The sequence below is a fragment of the Wasmannia auropunctata genome, unplaced genomic scaffold (genome assembly GCF_000956235.1).
Source record: "Wasmannia auropunctata unplaced genomic scaffold, wasmannia.A_1.0 LD336095.1, whole genome shotgun sequence".
Taxonomy (NCBI): domain Eukaryota; kingdom Metazoa; phylum Arthropoda; class Insecta; order Hymenoptera; family Formicidae; genus Wasmannia; species Wasmannia auropunctata.
The window spans coordinates 2,724,857-2,739,368 of record NW_012026795.1 but is presented as its reverse complement, the minus strand read 5'-3'; the positions used below and the strand labels follow the sequence as shown (position 1 = coordinate 2,739,368).

The 14,512-nt window shown below is 40.2% G+C and overlaps 1 protein-coding gene across 2 annotated transcripts in view; it reads right to left on the bottom strand.

Annotated features, from left to right (window-relative positions):
• The window catches only part of LOC105462723, a 206,827-nt gene that overhangs the window by 170,395 nt on the left and 21,920 nt on the right, over nucleotides 1–14,512 (bottom strand). The window lies entirely within an intron of this gene.

Sequence of the window (14,512 nt, the reverse complement as noted above, 5' to 3'; positions counted from 1 at the left end):
CTGCCTTGCCAGCCCGCTCAGAGATGTGTATAAGAGACATATATATATATATATATGTATATAATAGAAAACCATTTAACCTTAGTTTACGGGGAAAGTCGACACGATAATATATATCTTGGAAAGTGCGCGAATCGCCGCTATATTTTTCCTTCACGGTCCACGTATGGTTCGGCCGGAGAATTTAGCGCTATCGTATACGTGAGGACTTGTCTCTCTCGGCGACACTATAGAGAATGAGCCCGCAGGAGCGAGAACGAGAGAGCACTTCGCTTACATAATCTCAAGAGTGACCCGTATAATTATTTGCAAATGCCGTACCGATACCGGTGCGGAGCCGGCATAAATTTTCGTCGAGCGTTAAGCGTATCCGTGAGCTATAATCCGATCACATCGCCTTGCCTGGTTACCCTATAAGAAAAGCGGTAATATGCGTGTATATATATATATACATATATGTTCGGTCTCTTCCTATCTCTTTTCTTCCCTTCTCTCATTCGCAACTTTTAGTTTCGCTTTGCCTTTAAGCAAAGGCACGATAAAATTAAAAATTAATAAAATAGGTACAATACATTTTTAATATCTTGATACCCTTCCTGCCTATTTTTGCCGCCGTTGATTTTCCTTTTTTAATTCTTTAATTCCAAAAATATAGTAAACACGATAAATTTTTATCCTTTATTCTTTAGAAAAATTATTTATCGCAGAACAAGGAAGGAAAATTTTAGATAAAATTTACGAGTTACGAAAATGTCCGGAGACATTTCCGCTTGAGCGCGTTCGATTTTCATAAGAAAACTTAATATATAATTCGCACATTAAACTACATAAGTTTGCAAGCCTACTTACAATTAGTTGATTATAACTAAAATACACGCGTGGTACATGTTTTTTTCCTACGACAACTATTTTTCGACTTAATCATTACGTGAATATCGGCTATAACGTGCTAATTAAGCAAGCATTAATCAAAAAATAAAACATGAGTCACTATGATAAATGCTGCTGGAACAAAACCGCTGTCCTTGAGCTCTCTTACAATTGTATCACGTATTGATTGTAATGACTGTATTGTTTCTTGTATCGAAGAAATATAAAATCTTTTATAAAATGAAAAAAAAAACGAAATTTTTAATTCCATGACAAAGAATTATTTTTAAATGATGATTGTTTATATCAATCGCAAAAATATTGTTTTGTATAATCAAATAATAATTTCTTGGCATTTGATTATCAATTTATACTTATAAGAAAATTATTCAAAAATTGCACGATAAACGAGTATCCTCCATAGAATTCAATCACTATAGCGCTTTTCAATGCGGTGTGTTTGCCACTTTCGAATGTTTATCGATTCTCCCATCTAATTATTTTCCACCTCGTAAGTATAAATCGACCCTATCTACCGTGACGCCGAGAGAAACGTGTCGAACATGAGAGTGCATCGTCTTATCGAACTGTTCTAAAGTTTTCACGTGTCCATGCACACTTTTGTCGAGAGATAAAAAGAAAGAAAGAGAAAAAAAAGATAAACAATTTTTGCTCCTTTAACTGTAAATATATTGGTCGTTAATCAATTAATCAATTATAAATCACGTTATTAATTAAAAGTCATAGAGATGATAGACAATTCTTATCTTCTCGTGTAGACTCGCACGTTGTCCGTAAATAATTTCGTCGTGAAATAATTAGCAGATGGCTTGTCTTTATCTCTTGAGATGTGAGGCGCCAGAGATCCTTTATAAATAATAAACGCGCTGCAACGCTGGATAACGCTGAGTGTCTGGGCGGAGAGATGTGCATTTTAATGAAACGAAAATACGATCGGCCCGTGCAAGGACCTCGACGCGGCTCCACTTTTTCGCCCATTAACCTGACGCGCGAGAGTACTGACCGCGTGATCGCGCGGATGAAGGTTGGTTACGTCACTACGTAAAGTGTTACGGCCCGATTAACATTGTAACAAAAACACCGACCTGACTCCGCGACACGCACTGAGTACTTGAGTAACAACATTAAAGCGTGACTGTAAATCTGACACGAACTATGTACGTCTTAATAAAAAACATAAATTCTCGCGATCCTCGCGATCCTGGCGAAATCTTACGCGTGTTTGGTTGCATTGCGCAATTTCAGAAGTAACATCTAATATTAACATATAATATTTAATAGAAATTGAGTACATAAGCATTGAATATAACAATCGAATCAAAAATATAAAATATTTAACGTTATAAAATTGATATAAACCTCTTTTTTTAAAGTATTTTAAAAAATTTCAATTCAAGACGTCACTTCTCACAATTTCTATTTAAAAAAATTTTTTTAAATTGTTTCTTTTAGTGAATAGTAAACTGATAATAATTTAGGTTAAGTGTGCTAATTCAAAATAAAGAGCTATATCGAGAATAATCGTAACGCGTGTAGAGCGCCTCTCATTGCATTATACAAATATACCGTCTCTTCTTTTATGTAACGTTCGTTTGATTCGCCATAAATCGCAGAGCACGCGGGCGTCATTATTTACCCGTTGAACCGTGAGCGATAAAAGCCCTGGTCGGCGATAGCGCAACCGTGCAGTCGCGACGCGCGATTGCGACCGCATTGCAGGCGCGTATTGCATGTCGGTGAAGAGCACATATCGACCACGCACGCATGCCAGTATACGCTGCATGGAAGTAGACTAAGTGAGGTTTTCGATAGGCAAACAGGTGGGCAGCGCGGGATTCTTGCGCTCTGCCTGTTATCGAGGAAAAATCGCGGCCACGATAATCAAGAGCAGCGTGACATTGCCTTGGCGCTGCACCGACTCTTGTTACTTAAACGTAATATTTGCATATTGACGTAAATACGCTGATTATACGTAAGACATTCCGCTGTCATAGCGCCAGTTTTCTGTCAATAATAGATCTTTTCATGACGCTTCAAAAAGATTCTTTTCTTCGGGGGGGAAAAAAACAACGTCATTGGAGCATAAAATAAAAATTAAAGATGGTTCGCGTACGACCGAAATAATATGCGAACAAACGCGCCGACACTTGCCAAGGTTTGTAACGGCAATAGATGACAGAATCTTGGCAAGTGATACCATTTAGCGAGCGAACACGATCGGCTAAATCACGTAAATGGATACACCTCGATTATCGTCGGATCGTCGGAAACTCGATATACACGACCCGAAGAGCAAACGTACACCACTGCAATTTCCTTCTCTAGGTTCGCGGATTTATCGACTCGGTGTTGATTACTTGAGATAATATTAAATACTCGGAATTGATACGTGTTTCAGTAACGCATCCTTGTAAATAAGTACGTCGTAAATAAGTATCTCGGCAAAGGATTATTCAAACGCAATAAATTTTACGCCACAGATTTACAGGAGGTCATCAAATTTTTATAAAAATCTATCCTAAATATCTAAGAAATATCTTTAATACAGCAAAACCACGTGAAGTAGTGTCGCTATTGAATAACAGCTGCGATTTGAAGTTAGAAATAAATACGAGAGATTTTTTTTTTATCATTTGCCGCGTAAGCACACTTGTGCATTGACGTAATTCTTATCCCCGCGAGATGAGAATTATCTTCGATTTACGCACGCTCTGTTGACTTGAAATGTAAGGTACGAAAATACTTCTCGTATCAAGCGCGCGCGCACTTATTGTAAGCTGAAGAATATTTTCATTCTAATCGGATGAAAACATCCGTGTCGCGCCGTCATTTGAGGAAGATTAAATATTCTCCTGTCTACGACGTAAGAAACCGCGAATCACGCGATGTTTATTAACCGCGCATGACATTTCTTCGCGCAGAGGCGGTCGCTGTGAGAGCAGCCTAAGCATGTGGGCGATTATAAGGTGGCGGTGCCGACGATGTTATGTCATCGCTGTAGCTCCACGCTGGCCTCTCATTTCATACCCGTTACGTTACGTTTCCTCGACACAGAGCTAATCTGTGTTACTCGCCCCGTCCACCGTTGTGCACGCCGCTTCTTGTTCTCCTCCTTACTTCGGCGAGGCCTAAGTATCTTTCTACGCGGCGTTATTCTCGCGTGCCAATTCACTACGGTTGTGTATTCGTAAAAAGTGTAAAAGTGACTCTACAGTTTCCAGACGCCTGCTCGTAAATGTAGAAAACACGCTGAGCAAAGTACTAAAATTTTCGAGAAGTTTGAAAGTAGAGAGGAAAGAAGATCTTCAGCTAAAGACTCCCAGATGTCTTTTACTTCTCTATAATAAATATGTTTCCAAGAAGGTGATTTCTGCGTTACAGTTCCGGGAATAACTATTCGTGAAAATTATTGAGAAGCTGTTGATACACAATATTTTTATCGCGAGAAGATCCGAGGAATGACGAATAAAATTGTAGCAAAAAGAGCAATGTTTTCTGGAATCTGTATAAAAACTGTATACGACATGCACGAAATTCTTTACTGCCAGAAAGTATTGGCGTGCAGGCATGGGGGCTCGTTATCAGTTACCACCCACTGCTCGCATGCCCGCGTCTCCGTCGCGGTGACAAGTGCGACGCGCAAACAAATTAACCGTCGGAACCGGCGCGGCGGCGCGTCCGGCCGGCAACAAATTGGCGGTACAAAGCGGCCACAAAATGCGAGGATGCCGCTAAATGGATGTAATTCCGAGTTAACCACACGTTGGCTCGCATCTGCTTGCCGCCGCAGCGCGCAGTTGTGATCGGCTCGCGTCGCAGCTGGCTAGAAAAAGAGAAGGCGAGGGTTGCAACGCGGCTGGCAAAAGAGAGGGGAGGGGGGCAAATTAATTTCGACAGCGCTGGCACACGAGGTCGTTCACACCGAGAAAAAGCGACAACGATATCTGGAATATCCCGCGCGCGAGAAGTCAGCAAAGGAGAATCGGCACGCGAGTTCTACGAATTGCGGTCGGTTTCACGAATCTATTTAGTAGAGTATATAAGAACGTTTACGGCAAAGAATACCGACAGAATTTAAAAGACTCGTGATTCGAAGTTAGATAGCTTTTGTATCTATTATATACATGTTAATAATTTTATTTGTAAGAAATCTATAGCTATATGCTTATCATTTCAAAATCAATCTGCTCGTTTATATAATTTTATAAATATGTTACAATCCATTAAATACAAGGGGCACAAGGGGCCTTTCACAAAATCGAAGGAGTGAAATGGGTACCGGCTGCAATGATCTCGAATTGTTTCCTCATGCGGAAATTCCTTTCCAAACAAAACAAAATTAGATCTAAAAGGAAACAGCTGTCATACACATGGTTCCTCAAGTGACGGTTATTGTCTCTACTACTTGCAATTTATACATCCACTCCTCATTCAGCATGAGGCATTTATTAATATTAAAAGAAAGCTAAAATTCTCATTTATTTATTTATTACCATTATATCTATTTTTGTATCATTTATTTCAATAAAATATACGTTAGTAAAAATTGTTTATAAGTCTATGTGTAAAAATAAAATTTGACGGAATGTTATTTATGCAAAAAGTACTGTAACAACGGTCACGTCTAAATGTAAAAATTGCGATCGGTCATTCGTCAGCGGCGACCGAATCGCTTTCATCGTTCGCAGCGAAGCTGATTATGTCGCGACTCGACTTACAAATCCGCTTGGACATTTCCATCTTATCAGCATTGCAAATTGATAATGCGCGAGGAACGATTCGGGCCCCGCCGGCGGAAGAAAAAACATTTATGCGACCCCATGACCCTCGTCTGGATATTAACCCTTTCAGCGCTGTTTCTTTCGAGCAAACAAAACCGTCGCAGCATCGCCAAATGGAATAGAAGTATAGATTTATTTCTCAGCTACGAAAACTTTTAAAATGTACGTTAATGTTCTTTTAAAAGAATTATATTATAAAACATACATATTTTGTATCTAATGCAAACATTTACATTTGCGACGCTTTTAAAAAGTATAAATAAATTCGAGCAACTGTTACAATTTTTAGCTTCTTCATATTTTCCGATATCCAAGTCAAGGATGCTGGACACCTTCAATGAATCACCTAACGAGCTACATTCAGCACTATAACGGAAGGTATAGTTGCATTCTAAAGTCCTGCGACAGGAACTGCATCCGATTCGCGTTAACGAGATACGAATGCAACCGTTTTCGAGCGCCCCATCCGACACGCCCAACCGGATGTACGGCAGTCCTACACTTCCACCCACACACGCGCATATCTTGTCCCCCACGTGCGTGCGCTGTGCGTGCAACGTGCGAGCGGAGCGAACGAGCGAGCGAGGGAGCGTAACTGCGCGTGTATGCATTTTGCGGGGAATGACAGTACCTGGTCACATGGCCGAGAGATGAAAAGTGAAAGTATCCAAGGCTGGCACAAAGAAGTCATTGAGGAATTCGAAGGAACGATCGCCACGCGTGCACGAGCGACGTACACGCGAGAATTTCACATTTCTAACAAAATTGGGGAAAAAAATATGGGCAAACGATAATTATAATTTCGAAACAGCGGTACGTACACGCGATGATATATCGGAAACCCTTCTTTCAAATATTTCGAAATTACCACTAAAAAATACATACTTTTAATAAGCTATGTATATCTCGTTTATTTATCAATATATTTAATAAAATTTTCAAACAACGCTCTTATTACTATACCCATATAAATGTGTTAATTTCTTTGAAACATAATCGATATATAAGCAATTTTTAATTTGCGTTCCATAATTCATTAGCTACTAATAATAAGAAAGCTAATTTTTTGGCATCGTTTTGTACTTTTCTTCCTCCTTCTATTTATCTTTTTACGCTATAAAAGATATCGACCGCTTATATTACTTGTAGAGTAGATATATCAATTGCTAATACTATCTTAATGAGTCAAACCGCGTGCATTAAAACGGATTAATCATACATGCAGTTGGGTCAACATTTAGAAAGCAATGTTGATAAAGATATTTTTAATCCTCCTTCCCGTTACATTATACCTGACAAAAATTCGTGTAGTGTTTGAGGGTTAATCGCGTGTGACCAACGCATATGCGAGTTTGTTCACGATGTTCCCACGACGTTATCAAGCGGCCGCTTTTCCCAGACGCACGCGAGCGCGCAAGGCCGCGTTTACTTTCGAGCAATGAAATCCTGATTTGGCCGCGTAAGGCTATACGCCGAACCGTTTTAACGGTGGTATGATAATTAGTAATCACACACCACATGGACCGAGCGCCTATACTAAAGAGCTAATTCCTGGTCATGGGTCCGATAAGTTTACCGATCCTCGACGGTTCGTTATCCTAATTGGAAGATTCTTTTCGGATAAAGGCCGTTTCTTTTTAAGTCCCCGAGCGATTTAACTGCGGGTGTGTTGCGTATTAATGTGTATTATTCGCTTGGCAGGGGCCGATCTTTCCTGCGGAACGCCGGCCGTAGCCAAATTAAAGATGTCACTACGAATCACAACATCTAAATTTCCTTCAACTTGAGTTACGTTACGCAAGCCTTTCGTTCATAAATTTCTGCTAATTTCGAAAGCAAATTAATTATTGTTAAAATTCACGACCAACCTAGCATAATAAGGTATTTACGTAATATCGAACATTAATCTCACTTATCACTTATAAGAATCTGCTAATTAAAATTAATAGCCACTATTATGTAGTTTTTATTTTTTTTTTGTTAATATGTCCGTTTTAATTTTCATAAACGGATTTCCGCTTCCTCGATTAGTAGCACGTGACATCGCCCACGCAGCAAGTAATGCAGCGTGCATCATTCCTGCAACGTGGGCAATTAATCGAATACACATCGGCGATTCAAGTTCATCGAATGAGTCAGCTAGATTTTATTCCTAAGGGAAAAATATTTCGCTCTCATGATTCGAGTCGAGTCATTCGCGAGCCGAGAGGTTTTCACGTGTCGGTTCACGATCGACGCAGCGCGTGCACGGAGATTGCAATCTCCAAGGCAAAGGATGGGCAGCCTTGAGATTCCAACATAACATTCAAGTTCGTATGCAAATAATGTCAAAACTAACAAGACTTTGTCGGACACAGGTGCAGTCAGCCTTAATTTTATACATTTGTTGAACATTTTTTTCTTATAAAATTCAAGATAATTTTATTTAAAATATTTTTTTGAGCCTTCGTTAATACGTAATAAAACGTAATAAAGTTAAGAATCCTCGTGATATCGATGATAAATACAATCATTGGAGAATTAATAAAATATCAAATGTAAAATTAATCTAATAATAATTAATAACGAATATCAAAAATATGTACAGTAATAAAGATGGAGCGACCATTCTAACAAAAAAGACGAAGTAAGTAAAAACGTGAAGAGATCGCTGTCAAGACGAAAGCCTCGAGCTACCAGAAAAAATTTCAGGTCCTGACACTATCGGGGAAGTCCCGAGATACTCTAGCCGGATACTCTATTCCGTATTCCAGTGTAGCCCTTCCCACTTCGTTTCCCTGTCGTCACGGACAGACGCGGCATTCTGAGTCTGACTCTACCCATTTTGCATCCGGAGATTTTATCGTGATTCACTCTGGCGCACGATTTATGTGGCGATGCGTCGATATACGCAGCGAATCAAGTGCAGGAGGTTCGCGCGCACGATTGGCCGTGAGAAGCATCCCATCCTTTATCCGCGAGTCCACCAGAACTTCCTCGAAAATTTATATGGATCTACCATCGATCTCACGTAAACGCGCGAAGGTGAGAACAGTCTTCGCCGAAGCGCCCGTCGGGGTGAAATAAACCGGCTTCGTGCCGTTTACGTAAAATCGTGTATTTTTCCAAGAGTCGCCACGCAGACTACCTCTAGCACATTCCAGGAATAATTCACTGTTTTTATTTCTATAGATTTACCGTGACTGAAATTCACGGAGCTGCCTTTAATCTGTCGATCTGTTCGACGAGCGGTTAGTATACGAAGTATAAAACACAGTCGTAAATCTGCGTCAATACGTTTATCAATTAAAATAAAATCATATCAAGTAAGAAATTAATAATGCAAATTTTTCTTAAATTAATTTAAGAAAAAAGATTATCAAATTATTTACATTAAGACACGAGATTCGGATTGACGGAAATATGCAAAAAAAAATTCGTGGTGTGCGGCCGTGCAAATTAATGACAGCGTTAACATTTGTCTGCTATGAAAAATTTTACGCCTCGAATATCGGCACAACGCTGATTTCAGCATATGTTCTCGCGCGCGAATCACCGGTACGCGCGCGTGTCCGCCAGTAATTTAATACGAATAAACTTCTCGCGCCTCGTGACGCGACAGTTTGTCATCGCAAATACGCACTTTCGTATGCAAGGCGCAACCTATTTGTGAATTTATTGCCGTACCTCCAACACCAGAAGAATTTTTTTTTTGAAACGATCGTGATATAAAAAGATTTAATCCATACATACGCAGACGAATTTCGGAGTTCGGGGTACGTTAAAGAGAAATCTTTATTGCTCTTCGCACAAAACTTATCTCGCACATTTTATTAATATTGGGGATGCATCTTTTACTATGTGTTTTTAAAACAGAATTCACAAATTCCATCATTCTTGTGTGTGCGTTGATTTTATAATATAAATGTAAAATTACAAAATTTCAAATGTATTAATAATAGCATTTGTGCACAGAATATTTAATATATCACATCGATAAATATATATTGAAGTAACTGTCGTTAGTAAAAAAAACATTACTACTTCAAATGTTTCTATTAATCCTAAATTATGTTTCGGAATAATTTTTACATGATAATATCGCATATATAATGTAGTATTTTCAGGAGGCTAAACTTGACCCGTGCGTGTGTTTGTGTATGTGTGTGTGTACCTTTTGGAACTTCAATCAATCTCGCAAACATCCGTCGCAGCCAGAATTTATTCCGCATTCGGACGCATCGTCTCGCGAGGCCGTATACGTGTTACGTTTGAGATCGAGAGATAGTTATGCAGATAGAAACGCTGCCGCGCGCGCGCGCGCGCCTGGTCAAGACGCTTGCATTTACGCTTGAGGTCGCTACATTCCGTTCTGATTATTATCCGCAACCTCAGGCAAGCCGTGGCATCGCCATGTACCAAACGCGCTCCCTCGCGCACATGTGCGAAACGTGTTTGCATTAAACTGCCGTTTTAAACGCGTTATGACCGCCGCCCCACGAACGAACAGCGGGGATCGACCGCGAATTGATACTTCTTAAAGTTTACCACGGAGGCAAGTGATTTCTCACGATGGCTTCAGAGAGCTTTTATCGCACGAGTGTTCGGTGAAATAGGTCTCTAAATTTACAGTAGCAAAATATAAAACTTTACGAAAGTCGCTCAAATTTAAAGACATTTTATATTTTGCTATTTCTTTAAAATAATAATACAACAGTGGACTAATTAAACGTCTACTTTAAGAAGATATCTCATTAAAGATTCGCGGTTCGCGAGAACAGTGGCTTCTATTATGTCTATATGGAAAGCTCGCCGTGCCAATGATTACTTAGACCTCGATCTATGGACTTGTGTGATTATTACTTAATGACTGCACGAACGTGAGGAAATGTTTGCGGTTGACGCCCCGGCAGCGAGACGGCCTTACAAATATTTTCCATTGTCAGTGAACTGTAGAAAGTGATCTCACACAATCTACAGCCGGTCCTCGGTCAGAGACACAATTTCATGGTCTGGAAATACGCGTGGGCGTCGATACACGAAATCTACATTTGATTCCTATACCGATCAACTCAAACACCAAGTATGACTAGTGTCTATTTTAGGTACGCGTCATCGCGTCGCAATGATATCATCGAAAGAATGCGTTTGTTCGCTTCGGTGATCCAGATAAATGACCGGGGATAGAAGAAAAATAAGTTCATATCTTGTTGGCTTTGTTAGAACGTGAGATCCTGCGTGATTTTATATGACGCTCATATCTCACGTCACAATGGTAAAAATGAAGATCTACGGACTGACAGAAATATGTTAATGCAATCGAGGTCCAAGAAGTTTGTACGTTATGAATAAAAATGACTATAATAAATATAAATTAGAATATTCAACTCTGACTTTACTATATAATTCTTTGTACGTATAGATAAAAAAAATTCCAATTCTTAATTTGGTAGCATAAAAAGAAATGCTTGTTTCATTCTATAATAAAGATGCAAAACAATAATTACTTATATTAAAATACATTATATTTCATAATAATTATTATTATTACAATGTGAATAAACATTTGTATTTCATAATTTTTGAGATTTTACGTGCGACGGCTTGGTTGGGCAGCAGCGTTAAATTCGGCACACATTTACAGACTTGAGACGCAAAACAAGTTTCCTCAATCGGTTTTGACCGCCGCCGGTGTACTCCGATTGGATCAATCGTTTCGTTTCTCTTATGAAACACGCGGAAGAGTAAGCGAAAGAAAAACAGATCCTGTTTAACCTACACCTTGAAAAGCTTCAAGTTTGACCCATTAAATGATAAACTACCAATGACTAACGATATCTGTTCAATTTATGTAATTTTTGTTATTTTCTATAAATTTTGAAACCTGCGTCACATTAGAGTGATTGGATAAGTATAATTTTAAGCTATTGTTGATATCATAACTACCAATGTAATCGATAATGTTAAAACGAAGTCAAAAATATTGCAAATTGCTGACAAAGATTGTTTATTACCGTACTACATAAAAACTATATTTCTCGTCTATTATTTATGACTGTAACACATTACATCGATAACGGTAATAATTGGTTGCAAGGAATTTGCCATTTGTTACAACGATAGATCGCTAATGTCGATCTGGCCATTAGAAACAGTCGCCGTATAATCGCGCGCGACCCAGTTATTACTCAAGTGGTTCTTCCGAATGTAACCTCCAATAGGATCGCGGTCTACATTCTTTCGTTGATGTCCGAGCGCATTAAGGCGATCCGGGCCGCTCCGAAAAGCAGACGCGCACCCATCCCACAGGGGTCAAGGATCGCAGACGCAATCGGACGAACACAAGTGTGTGAGACGCGCGGTTTCTTCTATCCCGTCTTAGTTAATAAACGCCCCGTCAGTTCACACGGTCAGAGAAAGCAACAAAAAAAGTATGCGCGCGGATGGGGAGTGCAAAAAACTCCCGGGTGGGTGGAGGAGAATCCGTTTGTGTCATCTGCTTTTCGGCTTGGGAGAATATCGGGCATCGTGCTCCCCTCGCTCGAGCGTTGCGAGAAAAACGCGAAACGCGTGTGTTACGCCTCAGCGTGCGTTATAAAATGTATATTATTAATTGCGTCATTAACTCTCACACGAGAGTTAATGTATAAGAGCAAAAGTCGCGCGGCGATAAATAATTAAAAATAATATATAACCGTTTTACGCCTGGAGGACTGTTAGTTACGCAAGATATGAGAAATATTCGACTGAGTGTACGTAATCAATATCACGTTCGCGCGCGCGCAACCACGAAGACTTGCGGCATAATAGAAATTAATCAGAGTTAGGAAACTACGTTGCAATATCGATCTAATATCAGGGTGGACGAATTGATCAGTGACATGTTACAGACATCGTTACTATCAATCATTTTGTACGGGGAAAACGATACGCAAATGGATCTATGGGATCTATGAAGGCTCGAGATCACTCGTTAGCCGATATAAGTGGTCAATCATTCATCTGGAAAACGATATTGGGCCGCGATTATATCGGCGGCTATAAGTTTCTCGTAAAGACTACGTTAAAGTACACCGTGCCGACCGGTAGCAGCACTCGCAGGCACTATCTGAGAAATAGTAGGAGGCTGAGAGACGACTTCCGCACCAACTAGTTTTAACGATGAGCCATCGGCCGCCACCTTTCCTTATCCCTCTCGCGGCACGGACGGGGACTCTTCTTGTTTGTTTGCGCTGCGTCGACATGCACCGATGCACTCGCGATGCATCGGTACGCGCCAAAGGACGACGCGGAACCGATCGCGCGCGCACGCATCCTCGCGCGCCCGATCAAAATCAGCGAACGACGAAAGCGTTATCTGCGGCAGCAGCTGATAATCGAAATCGCGATACAAACGGAAATGCAAAACTATATTCAACGCATTTTACAGGTTTTCTAAACCGCGACTTGGATCGCTAAGATTTGCTCGAACTATTTAATTAATGCATCAATTTAACCTGCGAATAATCAGAATTATTTTTAGAACGGTGAGCACATTGAGAAAATGCTGACAGAGAAAACTAGCTATAACGATCAATGATTTTACGGCCAATATTATTTGCATACTTAATGCTAAATATGCGTTGTTACATAATAAAAAGCGTTATTATATATATCATTTATGTAGAGTTGATATATCATTAGAATGTTGACGATTTAAATTCCCTACTGTAAGATCTAAGCAGATTTGCCAAGTGTGTATCCGCTACAGCTAATGAATATTTAAACCAGTCACATGGGAGTGTAATGGTGACACCTGTAACCAAACGCGCGCCTTACGCGAATTCGCAAACAAGAACCGGTTCGCGTACTCTCCGGGTGCCATTGGAGTCGTTTAGTTGGATAAAGTCTCTAAAACAGATGTATAAACATCGGAACAGGAAGGGAATACGGAAAAACAAGCAACGCGGGGCGAAGAACGACTCCGGGGGACTTGTTTCGGGATTTCGTCGACATCGCGGTTAATTTGTCGCGACACGCCTCGCCGTTGGCGATCAACGGGACGATCGATAAGGCCGATGATCGATTTTATTGTGCCGCTAAGTGAGCAGTGTTATGGCACGCTAAATGATCCGTCGGGAAGGATGTACCGAGTCTCCCGCGAGACTGCAAGACGACCTTCCACGTTGTATGTACATTAAACAAGACACGCGTGATTTAGATCGCATCGAACAACATTAATTGAGAGAGACGAGAAATTTATATCAGGACGGAATCATCCCGCTCGTCGTGCTCGGCCCATCGTGCGAGAGAAATCATTTGCTCTTACGGTGATCTGTTCGATAATGAAAAATATTACCGGGCGAAGCTCACGACGTCGATTTCCTTTCACCGCTCGAAATCTTCCGTTTCGGACCTAAGAAGCCGAGGGAATCGAGTCACTTCCATGGAATCAGAATCGATTATCGTAAAGAGAAAGTGGGCGGTCGATTCCACTCGACCTTTTTAAATCAGCGCCCGATCTTCGTCTTCTTCATTCTAAGATCCGGTCGTACAAACGCGATTACGTGAAACGTTGGAACCTTTCACGATTCGTAAACACGCTTTTAATAGCGAAATTGCAAAACAGCGCGTCTAATCGCACGGGTTAAAGATAGAACGAGTGGGACTTTTGAATGCGAGTGATATGTATACGATGATTAATCACACCCGCGGGCAACGCGAGATTTCAAATACGATTAATTTCTTAACGTTTACGACGGATTTTACACGATGTGATATATCAGAACATTTAATTATAAAACAAAGGTATCAGACTGAAAGATCACATAACAGATTGTCGAAAAAAAATACAGAAAAATTCTTATACTATAATTATCTAT